General features: G+C 38.9%; 1 protein-coding gene across 1 annotated transcript in view; it reads right to left on the reverse strand.

Annotated features, from left to right (window-relative positions):
* Positions 1-21,048, reverse strand: part of pik3cb (phosphatidylinositol-4,5-bisphosphate 3-kinase, catalytic subunit beta) — a 56,341-nt gene extending 35,293 nt beyond the window's left edge. Inside the window, exons 1-2 of the mRNA XM_088011698.1 lie at positions 20,752-21,048; positions 6,452-6,531 (exon numbers count right to left, since the gene is read on the reverse strand). The gene's annotated coding sequence lies outside the window, so the exon portion shown is untranslated. The remainder of the gene's footprint in view (positions 1-6,451; positions 6,532-20,751) is intronic.
* Between the last annotated feature and the right edge of the window lie 800 nt (positions 21,049-21,848).

A 21,848-nucleotide genomic window follows, 5' to 3' on the forward strand; every position in this document is an offset into this window, starting at 1 on the left:
TTTTTGGAAAGAGTGTGTGCATGTTGGTCTGTGTGTGTGTGTGTGCCATCAAGGCCAGTCCCGTGCCCTGCACAAACACTGCCCTTGTGCTGCCCTTGCCCTGCCAGCTTGGCCTTACAGACAAACACACACAGAGACACAGAGAAGGGGGAAAAATAAAAACACCAAACAGCGGCTGGGAGGGAGCGCTGGGGTCACATGGGGATGCTCATGTTCTCCGCTGTGGGATCTGCAGCTTCAGGCGGTTCCCTCACACCTTCAACAGCTCCCGCATATACAAACACAGTCAAAGGGGTCAAAGTCTAAAAATATGTTGCTTTATTAGACTACAGGTAGATTAAATTCAGCAGTCTACATCTTGTAGAACCACTTTTTACTGCAGTTTCTGCTGCAGCTCTTCTCAGGTGTGTCTCTACCAGTTTTGTCTATTCTGCTTTGCAAGATAACTCGAGCTTTATCTCACTGGGTAGAGTGTGACTACCCAGTAGTCACACTCTACTGTGACATGGCAGACATATTTGTAAGCCATGTCACAAATATGTCTTAATTAAACAGGTTTGGACTTTGCACATATCCTGGTGTTAGCCATTTTAATGCTCATTTCAAGTCATTTTTCTCATGGAAGAAGAACCTCCAAAATCACAAGAAATTTGAATTCATTGACAGGTTTTCTTCAGTAAAATGGCCTTTATTTACTTCCACCTAACTTCTCATTAACATTTTACAAACTGTCCCGCAACATGAAGGAACCTTAGAGTACAGAGTTGGATGCTACTTGTTTTAGAGCTCTATGCTCCTTAATAGATAGAACCAAATGCCTTCAAAAAAAGCTGCTGTGATTGATTTTTTTTTGTAATATTTTTTTTTTATTTCAGTACGTTATTTCAACCCCAATTAACTATATTATTAGGTAACTTCTAAAGGCAGTTGGTTGAAGTGGTAGTTATTTGGGTGTATATGAATAAAGTATGCTACTATAATATACTCTATTTTGGTCCAAAATTCACACTAAATATATTAAAAGTTGTGGTTGTACTGTGTCAGAAATGAATAATAAAGTAAAACCTCAGGGGTATGAATAGTTTTACAAGGCAGCTGGTTTAAAGCAGGTAAACCTAGCTGATATTTGTGATAGCTGCTCTGGAGAACTGGACACTATGCAAACTCTTCTCACAATCACAAGATTATTCAAATTAAGCCTATATTTGTACTCCCATTACAAGGAAGAAGAAGCTTTGCAGCTATGGCACACATATGCAAAATTCACCAAGCCAATCTGATTCTGTGAAAGTGGGGATGAGGAAATACAAATGCAGGCATATCTGACATTTTTCTAAAAAGTTGACTCCAAGTACCTTTGACTTCAAAAACAAAGTCTATTTGTGACAGAAGTAGGTACTTCTTTGTTGCTTCATTCTAAAAACAGTATTATTAGAATAGCTGAAGTGCTTAGGCATAAGCTCCATCCATCTTCAGCATCCAATAGATGAGAATAAAAAACACAGGCAGGACTTGGTGCAGAGAGAACTTCCTACTTGAAACAACTGCGTTGTACACCGACAGCTGTTCACAGGGCAACATAAAAGAAAAAAAGCCATTATTCCATAGGAGACAATACCTTTTTTTCCTCTCCATCTTTTATAAACCCCGACAAAGAGGAAACATTGAATAGCTATTATTGGAATATGGCCACTTTTTTCCTAACAATATTTTCCCATTTAAGCTGCTCATGAGGAAATTAACATCTTGTGACAAAATCCCCTAAAAGAATGAACATAAATACATTCTAGCACCTGCAACATTATTCATTTGAATTGCTATGATCACACACTAAAATTAACATGACATCTACTTGAGTTTGACAATTTCTAAAAACAAAAGACTGCTATAAATTTAAAGTGGATCCTTTTATGGACGACTTGGTCAGATGCAACACATATATTTTCTTCTCTCTTCATAGCATATTTTTTTGACTGATGAATTCAATATTCATTCATTCATTCAATATTCATTGAAGCATATTGATGAATGAGCAAAAAACATTGTTGTGGTTGAAGAAATGCAACATTTAGACAATCAGACAGTGAATAAATTATTGAAATATACATTTTCCATACACCATCTTCTTTTTAAAAATCCACTCAGAGCTTGAAAAAGTTTTAATCAAATTATAGACTTTTCCACACTGCATAGAAATCCTCTAAAATCCAAAATAAATCCAATGTGACAAATCCATTCTCGACGGGTCAAGAAAAAAAACAAAAACATTAGAATTTCGCTCCTTTCTAAATCAACCGTAAAGGTACGAAGTAAACACAAACCCTGTCCCTGACATGACATCAGAAATAAACTTCCTGGTTATTGATGTGTGCCAGCACTCCAGGAAATAGTAGCTGCTTAATGCAAACTAATAAAAGCCCAAACAGACTCATTTGAAGTAAAGAGCCATTTCCTCTACTTGATTTGCATGGTGCTAGTAAAACAAAGTTGTGGTTACATTTCCAATGTCAAACATAGGGAAGCAGATCATCAATGTACTTCAGTTAATTGCAAGATTAAAGGGAGGTAAAGAGATTGCCTCCAGCATTAACACGTTTTAATGCACATTTCTGCTGCTGAAACTTAATAAATGGTATACATTTACAAGAAAACCTAGAAAACAACACAGCATCACAGCCAGAGCAAGTAAATGCAACACGATCAGGGTTTTGAATACATCTTCTTATTCGAAACCTTGCAGAAACTGAGAAGGAGAAATATATCGCCAAAAGCTGTGTTTGTATAGAGAAGGGTAAGGCAGGCTTTGAGTAACTGTGAATTATAATGTGGACACTTCAAAAGTAGGATGTTTGAAAATACATATCACACAAATATCAGTCAAAGAGCGGAGCCTTTGACTGAATCATGACAGAGCGGAAGGACTGAAAAGAAATGGACAAAAATAACAGCAAGTATTTCTGAGTACAGCAGAGATGGATCCCACACACTGATTTCTCAGCCGTGGTGTCCTGGCATCGTGGCATGATGTTGTTTATCCTCTGTACAAACAAACTGGCCACACATTGGCACTGAAGGACACACGCCTGGAGACGCAAGGCATTTATGGGCTTCAGCAATCATTCTGCTGCCGAGTTGAGTGGAAATACACTCCTGCAGTAAATGACATTGTGACATCCGTCGCTTCCAAGTCGCATACCCTCCTATCTATCTGAAATGAAAAGACTTTGAACACACCACTCTGCAGATTTCTGTATAACCCATAACGCAGGAAAAACTAATGTTCCCTGAGAAGGATCAGAATAGTGCATGTTTTTTTGGGCAGTCTACATAAAATAAGGCATACATTTGGTAAACGGCCTTAGTTTACATCTATAATTAGTTCACGGCAGCACAGCTTGTTCCATTCTCTGGCTGCAAACATAGCAAAATCTATTCTATGCTATAATATTTCAGGTAGTGAAGTCAATGCTATAAAGATAATGCCAACCAACAAACGGGCTGAAGGGCAGGGTTTCCTAGGATTGTGTTAGTGTAAGGGTTACGACTGCTCGGTTTTCATGCAAGCAAATGAAACAACACTTAAAAAGGTCATTTCAGTTGAAGGCAGGAAGCAAATGTGACCTCCATTTAGCTCCATAGGCTAAATAATTAAACCTGCATGGCTGCATTCATTTCGGTTTCTCTGCAGCAGCAACAAAACAATGTTGGAGGAGCGATCAGTGGCGGAAGACAGAGCAGCATGAATAATTGGATCAAGCTATTTTTCCACATGCGAGTAGGAGTGCAGGAAGAGGGGAGATAAACAGAGCGCAGGTGGGAGGCATCTGTACTGATTATTGGTGGTTATTGGCCACCTGCGCTGACTGGGAGAACAAAATGTGGTTATTATCCTGACAGCTGTCAAAGCTGCTCTCACTGCACCACATACAGGTGCTGGTCATAAAATTAGAATATTGTGATAAAGTTCATTATTTTCCATAATGTCATGATAAAAATTAAATTGTCATATATTTTAGATTCATTGCACACCAACTGAAATATTTCAGGTCTTTTATTGTTTTAATTTTGATGATTTTGGCAAACAGCTCTTGAAAACCCAAAATCCCTGTCTCAAAAAATTAGAATATTATGAAAAGGTTCTCTGAACGAGCAATACAAATAATCATCTGAATCAACAAAGTAACTCTAAACACCTGAAAAAGATTCCTGAGGCCTTTAAAAACTCCCAGCCTGGTTCATTACTCAAAACCGCAATCATGGGTCAGACTGCTGACCTGACTGCTGTCCAGAAGGCCATCACTGACATCCTCAAGCAAGAGGGTGAGAAACGGAAAGAAATTTCTGAACGAATCGGCTGTTTGCAGAGTGTTATATCAAGGCACCTCAGTGGGAAGTCAGTAGGAAGGAAAAAGTGTGGCAGAAAACGCTGCACAACGAGAAGAGGTGACCGGACCCTGAGGAAGATTGTGGAGAAGGGCCGATTCCAGACCTTGGGGGAAGCAGTGGACTGAGTCTGGAGTAGAAACATCCAGAGCCACTGTGCACAGGCGTGTGCAGGAAATGGGCTACAGGTGCCGCATTCCCCAGGTCAAAGGTCAAGCCACTTTTGAACCAGAAACAGCGGCAGAAGCGCCTGACCTGGGCTACAGAGAAGCAGCACTTTGGACCACTGTTGTTCAGTGGTCCAAAGTACTTTTTTCGGATGAAAGCAAACTTTGCATGTCATTCGGAAACCAAAGTGCCAGACTCTGGAGGAAGACTGGGGAGAAGGAAATGCCAAAATGCCAGAAGTCCAGTGTCAAGTACCCACAGTCAGTGATGGTCTGGGTGCCATGTCAGCTGCTGGTGTTGGTCCACTGGGTTTTATCAAGGGCAGGATCAATGCAGCAGCTATCACAAGATTTTGGAGCACTTCATGCTTCCATCTGCTGAAAAGTTTTATGGAGATGAAAATTTAATTTGGTCTGGAATCGGCCCTTCTCCACAATCTTCCTCAGGGTCCGGTCACCTCTTCTCGTTGTGTAGCGTTTTCTGCCACACTTTTTCCTTCCTACTGACTTCCCACTGAGGTGCCTTGATATAACACTCTGCAAACAGCCGATTCATTCAGAAATTTCTTTCTGTTTCTCACCCTCTTGCTTGAGGATGTCAGTGATGGCCTTCTGGACAGCAGTCAGGTCAGCAATCTGACCCATGATTGCGGTTTTGAGTAATGAACCAGGCTGGGAGTTTTTAAAGGCCTCAGGAATCTTTTTCAGGTGTTTAGAGTTACTTTGTTGATTCAGATGATTATTTTTATTGCTCGTTCAGAGAACCTTTTCATAATATTCTAATTTTTTGAGACAGGGATTTTGGGTTTTCATGAGCTGTTTGCCAAAATCATCAAAATTAAAACAATAAAAGACCTGAAATATTTCAGTTGGTGTGCAATGAATCTAAAATATATGACAATTTAATTTTTATCATGACATTATGGAAAATAATGAACTTTATCACAATATTCTAATTTTATGACCAGCACCTGTATAGTAAGTCTGAAACTTAACCAACTTTTTATTGTGAAAGCAGAAGAGCATAAATGTAGAATATGCATCTGCAAAGCTAAGCTGAGTTTCTGTTTGTATGCCTTCTTTCAGCAGAAATATTTTTCATTTTGATGAATTTGGTAAGGTTAAACACACTGAAACACAACTTCAGCTATTCTTACACACTGAAACACAACTTCAGCTATTCTTACATTGCGACTAATAAATGTCACTCAGTTACATTTACCTCCATTACATTTAATAATGGAGCACCACAGGGCTGTATGCTCAGGCCCTTCCTCAATCTCCTCTTTGCACAAACATGTAAACCCACTAGAACTAAACAATATGTCATGTAGTCCTTTGTAATATTGACATAAGGACTGTGTGGGGAGCAATAACCGCTGACTAATCATATTCAAATGTCGGGTATTTTGCATCCCAGTGTAATATTAGGTAACTGGACATTGCCTTGGAGCTTTAAATATCCACACCTGACACAGAAGATGGTGCATAAGATGATAAAGGTAAGTGCTGCATTTATTGCAGCTAATGCCATCATAGTAATATTCACCAATATCACCACTGGAAGATTTTCCAATATTGCTCAACACTATAATACATCCATGAATCCAACGTCATCAACTTTGCTAAGTTTTATCGTAATGAGGATGCATCAGCATTGGTTGTAATCCTGCAAAACTAACCCAAAACTATAATGTGCTGAGAAACTTCCACACATTCCCTATCTGTCAGGCCAACGCCTACTCTCCCAGATTCCAGCTAAGCCAGCATGCAGTTCTACTTTTTCAACTTTTACACTGTACCACACAGGCTCACACACACCCTCCCCTGCAGCATTGTATGCAAAATAGGTCAAGATAACTACAAGAACCAGCCTGCTCGCACACAGACACACGTTTTACCTGCCGTTTCCTAGAGTCACTTATTTCCTGCGCCTCCGCTCCTCTCCGGGGCCGTCTGGACAGATTCTGGGACACTGCATCTGATGGATGAGGAGGCAAAACACAAGGAATGTTAGAGAAAGAGGAGGGGGAAACAAACCGAAGGGACACAAACAGAGCAGGACATGTGGGAAAGTACGAGCTGAGCACAAATAATGCATACCTGATTAGTTCTGTGGTCCCAGCTGCCCCAACAGAAGTGATAAGGCAACAGAATAACTCCCCCCTGACTCCTTACAGACACCTAATCATCTTTTGCTTTTGCTATCTGGATCATAGTGGAGACACCTTCAGAGATTGGAAGATGTATTATTAGCTCTGTATACATGCGTTTTATTATTTAAACAGCTGGGTCACAAGCCAGAAACTTCTTTTAAACTATGTGTGAAAATCTGTTGCAATATTTTGAGACTTTCAACATTAGATTTGTTTGAGAAACATTTTCAATACTTTTAGCCTTGTAATTCTGATTCACACTTTAACTGAAGTTATCTGAGTCATTGGAAGCACCGAAAACAGAACTTTATAAAACAGATGGAGGTGGAAGTGTGAGTCATAACTAAAAGATTTGAATTATTTTAGAAGTCAAAATGAAAGTCTGACTCGAACCCTGTGCTCAATTCTGACACCTGTGAGGAGCACTTTTTTTTTTGAGAGGAACTAGGATTTAACATTTAAAAAGGTACTTTATGAAAAACTGAGAAGGATTTTAAATTTTGCAATGGAACAGAATTGAAAAACTAAATGGTCTGACTTCCTTGGGTGCCTGTGGACTTCATGCAAGACCCAGGACCCGTTTACAGAGGGAATACAAATATAGACCATGCTTGTTGTTCTGAGCCTTCCCTCAACTGGCCCTGTGGTTTGTTCACATTTAGATTTCATATTTCTGCCTCTTACACCCTCTTCCCGTGAAAGCATCAACACAACATCAATTCCCATCTTCGTAGATGGTCAATCAGCCTGTGATCAAAATTTTACTGATCCTTAGGAGAGGATATTATTGTTTGTTTTTCCTGTTGCATTTGGAAACTAAAATAAATTTTACCCGAAGCGTCTGGATTTCTTACAGTCTGTTGATGTAAGTAACATTACTTTACTTTCCTGTTTTCTTTAATTAAAGGCATTTTTTCCTTCAATTGAAAAAGCAAATAACACAGTTACCATTAGTGTTGGTAATACTAACTACGCTAACTACAAAAATAAGACGCAAACACGCAAAATGTAACGCGAGTCATCTTTTTGCCTCTGTCAATTTTGAATGCAAATATGGTTGAAGTCTAGATTTTGAGACGTGGAAGAAATCTGTGCCGTTATCCAATTAGATCATATTTAGTTGGGTACATCTGCCCAGTAACCTAAAAGATTTTATTATAAAAGCGATGGACAGACACAAATTGTGGTTTAATTTTGCAATAAATATTTTGTTAAAATACTTCCATTTTCAATGTTGAGATCAGAAATGAGTCCAGATCTCTGATTGGTGCATTTCTTAAGACACAATGAGGCTTATGTGCACTAGAATGCTGACTTTGGTTAATGCAAGAACAACAAAGTCCTTAACAACAAGAGCATGGTGAAAGTTTAACCAGAGTTCTGCAGGATATGACAATTAATAACTTGGAAAACTCAAATTAAAGGTTTGTGTCAGTTAATATTCACATCTCATTTCCAAAAGACTAAATGGAAAAGGTAGTATGAGTGTAAACTTTACGCATGACGACACAGGACATGACCTACAGAAGGTACTTTATGAAACAATGCCCAGGGCAGTCCATAAGCCTCAGCAGGAATTTCTGCTGGCAGTTCAAAGAGCCAGTGCTACCAAAATCAAGATTTGACCCAAGAGATACGGAAAACAAATATGCCATGGGCAAAAAAAAATACAAGCTGATGACATGCAACACACAGACTGATTGAGGCCAGTAAACTTCCTGTTTTCCCCCAGTGGTTAGGATGCTCTATCTTTGTTTATCAGGGTGTGACACAGAGAGGCTCACGAGAATAACTGGAAAGAGTCTGGTGGTAAAAGAGGTTTCATGTACAAGTGTGAGGGTATGCTGTGAAGAGAGAAAAGGAAGACTTCACAGAAAAAGGCAGGTTTTACCAAGAAAATATCAAGGGAAGGAATTTATGTTTGCTTCACACACAGCTACGGAGCAGCACATAGGGTGAGCAGTTCCAGGAAGTGTGTTGTTTTAACAAGGATAAAACCTCCGGCCAGAGATGGTCAATGTTTAACTCTCCCTGTCTTTATTCAACAAAAAGGACCACATGATCTACTTAGAACGAGTGAGTGAAAGAGTCACAGAGATTTTCGGGGAACATTCTGGTGCGAGGACAGACGGGGGATTCACTACGCAGCCGCTCAGAGATGACGTCTGTTGCTGGAGGCTAAACCCAAACTTAGCTCAGCTAAAGTGTGCAAGAAAAAACTTCACACCAACGTCAATGTTTTTTAGTTTTAGACAGACCTGTTCAAACAGCAATTTGGGGTTTGGTTCCACAATCCCAGGCGCTCTGAAAGCACACAAAATTAGATAGAAAATGGGATTTGTAGTTGAATGTTTATCATGGACTAATGATGACTAGGCTGCAGAAACTACATTTACCCATAACTAAAATCTCCAAGAGACTCCTTCAGACAACGTCTTACATCAAAGTTGTTTTCTGCAGTTGGACCAAACATGTTTTGGCATGTTTAGGGTTAAGGTAATGTTATAATTTGACCTACAACTTTCTTCTTAATGAATGTAATAATGTTTTGCAGCAGCTTAGCCAGAATATGTGCAGACAGCTAAAGATTTGGGTGATGGCAAAGAAGCTTTCCAATGCAAAAGAGTTGGAACTCAAAGATAAATTGCCAAAATACCAGTGGAAAAATGCAAAACACAGCCCAGCAACTATAAAAAGGTTTGACTGCAGTAATGTCAATAGATACAGCACTCATAAAACGTTAGGGATTTTGACCTGAGGGCCGTCCTTCAAGACGAGAGGAATGTCATGCTTCAGCGGACAATCAGTCAACTTGTGAAGAACATGACAAGCTGGAACTGATACTCAAAGGCACATATTTTTTTGACATACTGTTAGCTTTTGTTTCAGTACAGAGTTGAGAAAATTATTGCATGCTTATAGTTAAATGCCCTAATGCCATTATAGCATCGTCACACCTGCTTATGTGTGTCAAGTTTGGGGATTCTATTGCCTTCTGGTGTGTCGTTTATTACCATTACTATAATAATGACAAAATGTCTTCCAATCAACTAATTTCAATATTAAGCATCTTGATCGTGAAACTACATCAACTGTGAGCATTAATGGCAGTGAGAATGACCAAGATTTGATATCTCAACTTACATACATGTACTTTGGCAAATCTCTTCACTTAGTATAGATGAGATTATGTACCTGATGTTTGTTTCAAATAGCATTTAAATCGACAAGAAAACGTAAAAATTAGGTAACAGTAGTAGGAAAACAACAAGTAATAGAGCACTGATCATCGACATGGATGCCAAGAGTAATGCCTCATAACATTTTGATGCCTTCATTCAAATGTCTGTCACCATCATTAGTAGCACATACCAAAGTGAGAGTCTTATTTTTCTATGGTCTTTTCTCTTCCACCATGTAACCTCACACTTAGGACTAACACCCTTCCCTTCCTCCACCCATCCTCTGCTTCAAGAATGTAAAGAATGCACAATCCTAAAATGACTGAAGGTTCATCGCTGCCCAAGACTCAGACTGCTCCTTACCTTCGAGGCTCTTATCAGAGAATGTGCCTTGCTTTTTATGGCATAGATCATGTGGGTAACCGATGTTCTAGTTAGCAAATTTTGAACTATAAAAGGCCATGGAGTGATGATTTTGTTATTCAAGCCCTGAGGCTTGCATAATAATGTGGCTTAGGGCATCTCCCTGCATGAAACTACACCATTGTCACCTTCATTTAACTTGCAAAGAGAACCTCAGAGACAACTCAGAAACACAGTACATTTGTCAATAAACTGTTCAAAATACAATAAAATAAAATAAAAAAACAAAGCATATTTATTCTGAGAAAAAAAAAGATTAACTACAACATGGTTTATGGACATAGAAGTTAATCAAGATCTACTTGTACAGGATCAACCTAAACATGTTTCCTCGTCTTGAAATAGGATGAGATGCGAGATAAGATGTACAGTTAGCCTGATGAGTTTGAACTTGCAAAAGTCAACGTGCTCATACACACATTTCTTACATCTCCAAACCAAACTTGGCCATTGCATTTTCACTGTGCATCACCGCTGGCTCGCCACAAACAAAAGACGACTGTCTGTCCGGTTCTAAAAACAATGCACACCCGCTCATTAGCCCAGTGTGGTGTTTATAACCCTCCATCACTGAAAACCACGAGTAAGTCACACACAAATGAGTTTTACTGTTGGAAAATCTGAAGTTTTCACACGACAGCTCTAGATGTGTGAAAATCCAAGTCTTTACCTACTTCTTCCTTCCTTTCTCTTTATTTAGCTACTAGCTTCAGCCTCTATTAATAGCTGCTATTGTAAAGTTGGCTTTCAGTGGGTGGTGTGCAAGCATGGCTGTGTGTGAACTCCAAGGTTTTTCTACCCTGCTGTAAATCAGTCACCTTTCAGCTGCATGACTGATCAAAGGTCCCGGGATGTGCTACAGGTGATCAGACAGACCAGGTACACCAGCACTACCGCACATAACCTCCCCAATACATTACAAGACCAGTCAGGGGTCATTCACTTTACTATACACAAAAGAAAAAAGAAATGAGGAACAGGCAGAAAAACTGTTCGTTGATACGACATCAGAACAGCAGGAAACTGACGACATACTTAGTTAGCTCAATGCATTTCAAAAAAAGGCAACAACCCCAATCTGTTTTGTTATCTTACATTAGATAAGACACAAATAAGTAGAGACTGAATAGTTCACCACTGCATGCATATTTCCATGTGAATGCATGCATGCATTTATATGGAAACCTTCCATAGAAGTCAGAAGGGTAAATAGTTCCAAAGTACTTCAGATCAAATGCATTTTGTTTTTTGCAGTTAAAGGTCCTTCTTCTGTAAAGGGAGCAGATTTGCCAGTTTATTCATTGTCAAACCATCAAAATGCCATCATTGAAGGAGAATATTCTCAAATCTAAAACCTCCAGACAATTTCCAATCTCCCACCAACTTAAACCGGGGGAATTAGCTTATGCTGGACAACTTGCATTGGAATAAACCAGAACACTTCTGGGATGAAAGTCCTTTGAAGATAAGAGAACAAAGTGGAGATGACACTGAACCAAACAATACATCAGTACAAATATCTAATCTCAACTGTCACACAGAGTGACGGATGTGTTAACATGTGGTTGTTTTGCAACCACTGGGATTTTTTAAATGCCACCAACTCTATCATGAACTCTACTGTGTAGCAATGCATCTTATTGCATTTTAATTATGCATTTTGTTTCTAAACAATTGAGAATTAAGAATTATTTACTTTCCACTACATTTACATACATGCTAATCAGAGAAAACCTGTAGAAACTGGAATGTTTAAGTATTCGCAGAAGTCTGATTAAATCCTGGATTAATTTGAATGATTTTTACATCAAATTTGTTTTAAGTATAAGCTACCAAACTGAGACATCCTCTACAACATTAAAAGCCATTCCTTTTCAGATAAACGGTTAATGTTTTAGATAAAAAAAAAAGAGAAGAAGAAAAGGGGAAGAAAAGAGGGTGGGATCGAGTTGTCTGCTGTGGGAACAATAAACTTTTAGCAATAACCACCAACTGTTTTATTCTTATTCTATTTAATCTGTCCTACCCTTTTAATTCGTTCTTAGAAAGCATAAAACAGAAGATTTATGGGCAAAAGACTGGATATAATGAGACCACTCATTTCAGCAGAGCACGTCTTTGTTTTCCACTTGAGTCCAAGGTGAAATATTCCAAAACTCAGCTATGTGCATCAGCAGTTTTGTCAACATCAGGAGAGCTTTTGGGTGGCACTAATTGTGTGAGGAAATGTTTTTTCAGGAACTGTCACAGAGCCTGATGACTTTCTAGGAGAAGATGATCTTCCATGAGGAATACTAAGAAAAGATTTATCAAAACACACACCGCCTTGAAAAGCAATTCTAACCCTTAAATTTTTCATCTGCATTCGTTCCCATTGAGAGTAGAGACTTTGTAGAGACTTCTGTCTATGTATTTAAAGTTGCAGGTGTTCTGGAATAATGTCTCAACCAGTGCTGTCAAGCTGATTGAAGTTGGAGTCTGTGAACACCATTTTTAATAATTATCATAGCTTCTCAGTAAGATTTTGGTCTTTACTTTGACTAGGTAATTTAAACTCCTGAATAAGACTTAATGAACTTCCAGTGTCTTTAGACACTGAAAGTGTCTAAAGACACTGGAATGGAGACACAGGATGGAGCTTCTAACAGGCTCCATCCTGATTCTAATCATCTCTGAGCAGTTTCCCGGTTCCTGATGAAGAAACAGATCCCCCACAGCATGATGCTGACACCACTATGTGTCACCAGGGTACAAACTGTAATTACTGAAAAAGTTAAGGCACAAATTCGTGCACAACCATGTCAACTTTTAACTAGGGAATAAAACTAATTAAAAGGCAATGCATCTTTTTGGTTTCACTTCACATTTATACAGGCTATTACATAAGACCCACAAAAAATATGTTGAGATTTCATGATAAAATGTAAAATGTTAAAGGAATGGAACAGCTTTTCAAGGGACTGGAGATGATTTAAGATTTTGTAACCCAATAAAATCCCTCAGCAGAACCAAGAGCCTGTAAAACCTATGGGGCTCCTGTATGGGAATCAGTTTTTATCACACATTTATAACATCTACTAATCAAAACGATGAAGTACTTTAGACTTTTTCACACTCCAAATGCCATCACCCCTTTCTATATGTGCAAAGTGCACAGAGACACAGAGATGTACATAATCATAAAATATATAATAAATTGTGGAACATTCACTGTAAATAGCAATGGGAGATGTGCTGGATGACATGCATACTTAGTGTATTATAGTTTTTTTTCCTGGGATGTCTTATGTGAAATTGTAAATATTTACTGTAAGAATTCTGACACATAAGCTGATGTTCATACTGTCACCAATTTGCACCAGGATCTTGATGCAAACTTACAGACATTTGCTCTCCTCAGGGCCTTGTCCACTGCTGTGGTTCTGCTGTCGTTTACAAGCCCTTGCTCAGCTTCCCACTAGTCATCTTCCAGCCACTAAATCTGAACTCTCATCACAGCTTTTCCAAATTTCTATTCTTGGTCTAGCATTCAGACAGATGAACCACAGAGCGTCATGCAGTGCATCTGCTGATCATTGAGTCAGCGTTTTTCACACCTTTACACCAGAGCCGCGGCATACTGTACATCAACACGAGGCTGCATCACACAGAGCAGCCTGAAGCACCCCAGCCTGGATGAGTATGTACTTCCTATTAAAATTACTGGCTGAATAGATTTCAACAATAAGGGTTTTCTATTGCTTGAAATCCGAATTCCCTTTGAGAACACACCAGACAGAGGGAGAATGTTCACAGGGTGCAAATTCGTTTTATATAATTTGCCATTCAGATGACACTCAACACTTTTCCACCCAAACGTCAGTAATTACTTCTAGTTCAGATTCCTATAAAGGGACTCGTGGAGTAGCACACTTCAATCAATCAATCAAATTTTATTTGTGCAGCACATTTCAGCAGCAAGGCATTTCAAAGTGCTTTACATAATTAAAATAAAAACAGCATGTGACATTGAATAAACAGTGAGAAAGAGAAAGAGATTTTGAAAAAAATTAAAAAAGATAAAAACATTAAAACCCGCACCCCTTTAGGACTTCAGTTAAATGTCGTTTAGCTGGGGCTCTAACCCTCTGGGACTTTAGTCAAAAACACCCTTTGACAAGGACTCCAACCTCTAGGTTTTTAGTTGAAACGCCGTCAACTGGGACTCTAAACCCTGTAGGACTTTAGTTAAACGTCGTTTAACTGGGACGTTTTCCGAGGGGCTTTACATCATTAAAACGTAAACAGCGAGAAAGAGAAATAAAAAGAAATTAATAAATAGATAAAAACTAAAGATAAAAACATTAAAAACATCAGACATCAAAACCCACACTCTAACCCTAACTTAGCCATAAGCAACTCTAAACAGGTGGGTTTTAAGTTGAGATTTAAAGGCACCCAGTGTTTCAGCTGTTTTACAGTTTTCTGGAAGTTTGTTCCAAATCTGTGGTGCATAGAAACTGAATGCTGCTTCTCCTCATTTGGTTCTGGTTCTGGGGATGCAGAGCAGACTAGAACCAGAAGATCTGAGGGGTCTGGACGGTTGGTACAGCATTAACAGATCTTTAATGTATTGTGGTGCTTTATTGTATCTTCTCTGCACATTACACTTCCTACTATTTTCCTGGCATTCCTCGGCAGGTCTTGGCCTGCTGTGCAGCAATTTCAGCGGACTGCTCTTCCCTCTTGGTCGGTAGCATTCCTTGCTTGGGTACTTTCCATCCACCTGCATTAATCATGCTCTGTCCTTGACTTGCACTTGTAGTAGGTGAAAATAAATGCCTTGCATAATGAATCCAATCATGAAAGAAATCAAGAAAAACCTACAGCTAGCCTTACAGAAACACAAAGACATTTACCGCCTGCCTTGCACCGTGTTCTTTGAAAGGATGTTATGCAAGTCTCTTAATGTACGAGAAGGGGATTACTTTAAAGTGTAACAGCAGGAAGTGTGAGTTACTAAGAAAACAAAAGGGTGGAGAGAAACACAGGGACATAAGAAAAGAAGACAGACCAAGATGGCAGCAGCAGCAGCTCACCAGTGTTTGTCTTTATACTGAGAAGCTATGCAGAGCATGCAATTCAAATGGCAGAGTCTAAAAAACATTAACTGAACCTTGCAAAAGCATTATTACCACTTGAAACGTCTTGCATTTTACCACAAACCTCATGTTTTTGAAAGAAAATGTACAAGTTCTGATGACAGCAAATGATACATTATTATAACAAGAAAAAGGAGGCATGCATTTTCAGAACCGTTTAAATAAAACGTGCAGAATACATTTGAATTGTAGAAGCAACTCTGCCGTTACAGTTGCGAGTCTTTCAAAAGGTATGTCTCAAACAGCATTGCACAGTCACAGGTTGACATTTTAATCCAGTTTCACTTATTTCTGTAGTAAATTTAAGTCTTACCACAGGCTCTTAATTGACTAATTATTCTACCTTTGCCAGAATCTCAGGTCTGTGGCCAGCTTTCCAGTTTATGCTAAAGAAAAATCTGCCACAGCAGGATGCTGCAGCTAATATGTTTCACAGCTACTATGTTTTGCATGTTGGCCAAAAAGCTTTAAGGGGACTCCCATTACAAACCTCTGAGGGGTATCAGAGTAAGAGCCAATGAACACAAATTTGTTCCACTTTACGATTATGAACTACTTTGTGTTGTAAAGTAGTAAACATAAAATCTTAATGAAATACATTGAAGTTTGAAAAAGTTCAAATGGTAGCAATATTTGCAAAAGATTATGAATTCCATATATGAAAAAATACTTCTAAAGCAAAAAAAGATCATTCTTTTAGGATTCAGGGTTGAAAACAGTTGATGTTAAAACAATGCTCAGATTCTCTGCTTAAAGACAAACTGGGAGAAATATTTTAAACTGTGAGAAATTCAAGGCAAACGACTAGAATCGACCTACGAATCCGTCACCAGAGATGCAATAGGAAATCATGCATTCGTCAACAAAACACTGACGCAACTTCAAAAAACAAACAAACTGCAATGGAAAACAGCGGCGATGTTTGTCATGTTAACCACTAATGATATGTTATTAAGTGATGACAGGAGAGGCTTTGTTGTCATGATGATGACCTTCCCACAACAAGGAGGTCACCAAAGGTCAGGAAGTATTTTAGATATTTGGAAATCTCACGGATTCATGCAGCTAAAGCTTTTCATACTTTATAGTGTAAAGACAACACTTTCACCATAGAGCCAATGTATTAAACTGCACATTTATGCTTTCCTTTAAGCTGAAACACATGCAGCTAAAGTTAAACCAAAAACAAGCTCTCTATACTTCATCAGTAAACATTGATGGATGTTAATTGCAGATTAACTGATTTTTGACACAATACACAATACTGCAACTTTTTTTTTTGTTTTTTATATATAAATACTTTCGGTTAGAGTTCTGCTTTTATTGGAGCCCAGTTTCTCAGAGGGGCCTGCTTTGGGACTAAATCTGGCTCGGGGTAAATAGCTGCATTGTTGGCTGATGACTGCAGACTGACGTCAGTTAGCCTTATCAGAGTTCTCCAACTTTACCTCGGAGGGGACCTGAGAGCGGGGCCCTCCTCACACAGGACAGGCCGGAGCACGGCCCAGAGTAATCATCGAATAAAGCGAGTGACCTAGCAAACCCCGGTCATGTTGGCCGACAAAATAAAATGTTCTGCAAACAACTGTAGCATCCTGAGCTAATCATGCAAGGACGCAAACAAAAAAAGCAACAAGAAAAACAAAAAAATCTGTCAACATTTCATTTCTAAGAACGTTTCCTAACTATAATTTCTGCTTAGCTGACTCACAAATCTGAAATCCAGACTAACAGTTTTAAAGAAGCTGTGACTAAAGGAAGGCATGACTTGTCATTTTGGCAGCAACTGATTGGCTATTTTGTATGACACAGCCTCCCCTGTGGGTGGGAGATCAGTAAACTTTCCACTGGAAAAACAACAGAAAACATGTTGATAGAAATAAAAGCAGCCAGCATGGTTCTACTATAGTAGTATCATCTCATACCAAATGAATGAAAAAAAATCCAGTCTTTAATTTGAGTAATTTGTGCTTAAAAAAAATCCAATCTTAAGCTACAAGTGTTTTTAATAAATTGTTGGTACAAGTTACAACAGATTTTTGGCAGTGAGTCTTGGTCCTCTCCTCTCTTCAGCTGAATGTCATTTTGATCATTTGTTTTGGATAATTATCCTAATAAAAAAGACTCAACAAACAGCCAGTTTTCTTTTTGCAGCCACAATTTTGTTTAAAATCTTCTTTTATTTCAAAGAGTGCATTCCTTCATGCATGCTAAAAAGCTTCCCAGAGGACATGAACGGAGAAAGATTAACTTAAAGTTATTGGATAGATATTTTATGGTAGAGCAGAAAGACGTTTTTTTCTAGTGTTGCTCTAAACCATCCAGCCGACATGTAGATGGTGTCTGCTGGAGAGAAAATGTGAATATTTGCTGTAGTCTATTTACCACCCTGCTCACTGTGTGTGGTGACAAGAAGGACTGTCAGACACACCAGAAATTGTGGGGATTTTCCCAATGTGGGTGCTGCTCCTCAATAAATAGACAATAAAGTTGGATTTCTCTAGAATTCTCTGTGTGAGAACTATGCTATAGCAAAAAGATTAATTTGACCCACATTTACCTAGGATGAAAACAAATATGGCTGACAACATAATGGGGAGAATCAACTATAGATTGTGGTCCGTTTAGACTGGTGTGCTGTGAAACAAAATTCCTGCAGGAAACTGGGCAACAACTGAAGTACATAGTCACTAAATCTGCTTCTTCTCTCAACAAAGCATTTTCTTTTTCATGAGGATTGTAATATTTATATTTATCCCATGCAAATAGCTTCAAAGAGTTGTTGTGGATAGTGATGCTGACGCAAGAAGAATTTCCAGTAGCAGTCAGTATTGCAACATGTCTGAGGAGCCCTCTGATTGAAGACTATTGCTGTATGACAGTCATGAGATCTTAACAGTAGTATCTATGGTGGCCATGATCTGTTGCACATCATTTGTTTTTTCCGCTCCTCTTTAAATAACTGTCTGTTTGTATGGTTAAGAGACATGGATATGATCCATGACGCCCAAAATGATCAATGGAAAAGATGGTTTGAACTTCCTCCTTCTGTCTCCGCTTAAGGTTGATCTGAAAATCCAAACAACTTGCAATCACATGCAGCAGGTTGGCAAGTTGTAAATGAATCTAGAGAACTCTAGAAACCTAGAAAAAGCTTCTCTAACCAAAAACGGAAAACAAACAATAATTATAACTAGTTGTAATGTCTGTCAAACATGATGGGTGTGGTCGTGTGGCATACGAGACGTATTGTTCAGTGATAAAGTGACAGCTGACAGAAGGAGCAGGAGCGCTGAAGATAAATCAAGCCCTCTTCCTGATAAGACTCAGTCAGATGCTTCAAGCTAATCAATAATGCCGATAACCATGTAGCATCAATTGAACACGATATGGTTGACAAGTTCAGTTTATTTATTTTTTACTACTTTCAGTTTAACAGACAATATAAGATTTGTTATTGAACTGTTAGCTTTATGGCCATACATAAAGCTAACAGCCTTTAGCTAAAACATCAGCTTACAGCACTTTGGCCCATCTTTAACTGTGCCAACCTTTCCAGCGAAGTCCCAGCTTCACCGTTTCTGAATAAAAGCAACTCCACAGAATGACACCATCAGCACCATGTTTTACAGAAGAGACTGTCTGTTCAGGGTGATATCTCACTGTCCAGACCTGTCCTTTTACTGGGCAGCCATGTCTTGGAAGTTTAGTGTTTGTGCCAGACTTTTTATTATAGGTTGCTTAATTCATCAGCTCTCTGAGGACGAATAAGGCTGGTATTGTTTTGAAACAAAGCCCTGTGTTAAACTTTTCTGTAACTTTATCCCTGAAATGCCTGGTGTGCTCCAGGTAAGACTAGTACCTGCCTGGCATCTCTGTCTGCTGAGTCTCTGCTGGTGCCAATTCTGATAGTCATCAGCCAGAAGTCAGTCTCCTGATGTTTCGATCTTTTAATTAAATTACACACAGGTGGACAAGATTATCAATTATGTGATTGGCTGCCCTATTTTACTTGGGGGGTCTCAGAGTAAAAGAGGGACAATAGAGATGCACAACACACTTAAATTTTGAATTGTTTGTTTTCAGAAATGTTGTTATTTTTTTTTTATTTTTTTTTTGGAAGAGACTTGTCTCTTGACAAATCTGGTATCGGACGCTGACTCTAAATCCCAGAAAAGTTTAAAAGGAGGTTTCATGTATGCAGAGAAGAAGGACCAAAGAACAGAGAGAGAAGTAGTAAGTTCAAGCTATTTCTTCCATCAATCATAGTAATAAGACTGTCATGTAACAAGTGTTCAGTCAGAGGTTTTTTAAGATTTGTTGTAAGACTGACTGCTACTGGAGAGTCTTCCTGCCCAGAATATCATCGTCCACAACATCTCTGAAGATATTTGAACGATACAAGTTACGGCAACTTTTAATTTTCCAATGTGATGAATTAAATGTCATTTTTAAACTGCATTAAAAACCGCGAATCAAAAATACACGTAAGTTTGTGGTTATGATGTGTGAACATGTTCACGGAATCTAAAGCCCTTAAACTCTAATAAAGTTTTCACAGTACTGAACCCTGGACAAATGAGGCTAAAAGGAAACCTAAAGGTCGAAATTATTATTGCATAAAAGCTGACTACATGTGGTTTCACATCTCTTTTTGGGACACTGCTGTCTGTTCATTTCACAACACAATAAGTGGACAAAGTGGACACAGCGTCTTCAATAACAGCTGAGGAGCGTTATTGAAACTACAACTCCTGTCGTTTCAATCTCGCAATGAAACGTGCGTGAATCCCTCTCCATATAAATAAAACATCCTATGGATTATGAAAAAGTGAGGAAATAAAGCCCGTTAGTCTCTGTGTCCACTTTGGTTGGTGTATAATCACTGCGGAATGCTACATTCCGTTCTCATGTGAAGGGAGCGCTGAACAAACTGGGCTCAGGAACCTAATGAGTTTGTTGTTGACATTCTTTGAAACTAATATCAATCGAACCACTAAACTAAGCTGCTCAGCCCTAACACAACAGGATTAAAAATATTGTGGATGCATCAATAGCTCTGTTAAAATATTAGTTTATCAGCAGTTTATTTACCACAAAACCTAGAAGCTCCTTCAATGTCTAATTAGGACATGCAAGTTATAAACCATCTTTATGTAAAGGAATTTATGGAAGTTTAATGGAATTTAAATTTCCCCCAGATTAAAGAAAAGTGAACCCTACATTAGTTTACAAATGTAGAAAGTCTACTGAAATGCACAAAGTGTAAACCCGCCAATTAGAGAAACTTCAGTCCTACCTTCATTCACTGCGGTCAGCTTGTGGAAGAATGTGCCGGTGGCTCAAAGTTAAATGTCGTTGCTGTATCCTCTCCGTGAAGAAATGTGTTGTTCAAAGAAAAAGGCGCCTGGGTGACGGACTTCTAGGCGGCTCGAAGGTGTCTCTCCACCGGGACGCGGAGCTTCGCATGTGGAGAGCGTCGCGGTGCGCGTCAGCTTCCTGTTTGTTTCGCAAGGTGAGCGGCCTCCACACAACCACTGTGTCCCTCAGCCAGCCCCCAACTCCACTCCTCTCCACCCCCACAGCCGCTCTTTGTCAAGTCCCGGTAGGAAGAGCACGACAGGACATCCGCTTCGATCCCCAAGAATAAAAGCCCCACGACATAAAAAAACTGCGATAGATAGATAGATAGATAGATAGATAGATATTGTTGTGGTGGGTTTCCCAGAGAATTTGCGCAATTGTAACAGAAACCTATCTTCTCCAGATGTTATTTCTCAGCTAATCATATCACAGTGAAGTCTAAACCACAATTAAAAACAGCACTGTGCCTCAAAATTAACTTGGCCATCAGCGCAACCGAGATGCAATTATCATATCAATTGACCCCAATTCGGAATTTTTTCACGATTGGTGATTGCACGTCAAATATAGAAAAATCAGAAGTTGGCCCTAAATGAACGAAAACGAAGAATGTCTACAGTCCTGGTCCATAAACGCACCAACCAGCAAAATGTATCCGATTAACCTATTTGGCTCTATTTAGTTCAGTAGAAATCATTATATAAGTGAGCAGAAACATGTCCGGGGACGTCTATACTTTACATAAATCTGTTTTTAAGTGCAGTTACATCCCAAACAGAAATACCTTTAAAAAAATACGCGACAATTTTACTTTTATTTTGAAGGCCAGGCGTTTTCTTGTGCACTAGCGACATCTTCCGCTTAAGCAACTTCAAAGACAACATGGAGACTGGATTGCCGTTCAGATAATTTGTTAGAGCTGTTGGTAATATTGTTGGCTCTGCAGTGGATAGAGATAAAACCATGTTCCTCGACAGTAATGTGGAAGGAAATGAAATAGCAGACACTAGCAAAACATGTCAAGAGAAAGTC

The sequence above is a fragment of the Poecilia mexicana genome, unplaced genomic scaffold (assembly GCF_051168715.1).
Source record: "Poecilia mexicana isolate PSO_F unplaced genomic scaffold, ASM5116871v1 scaffold_13, whole genome shotgun sequence".
Classification (NCBI taxonomy): domain Eukaryota; kingdom Metazoa; phylum Chordata; class Actinopteri; order Cyprinodontiformes; family Poeciliidae; genus Poecilia; species Poecilia mexicana.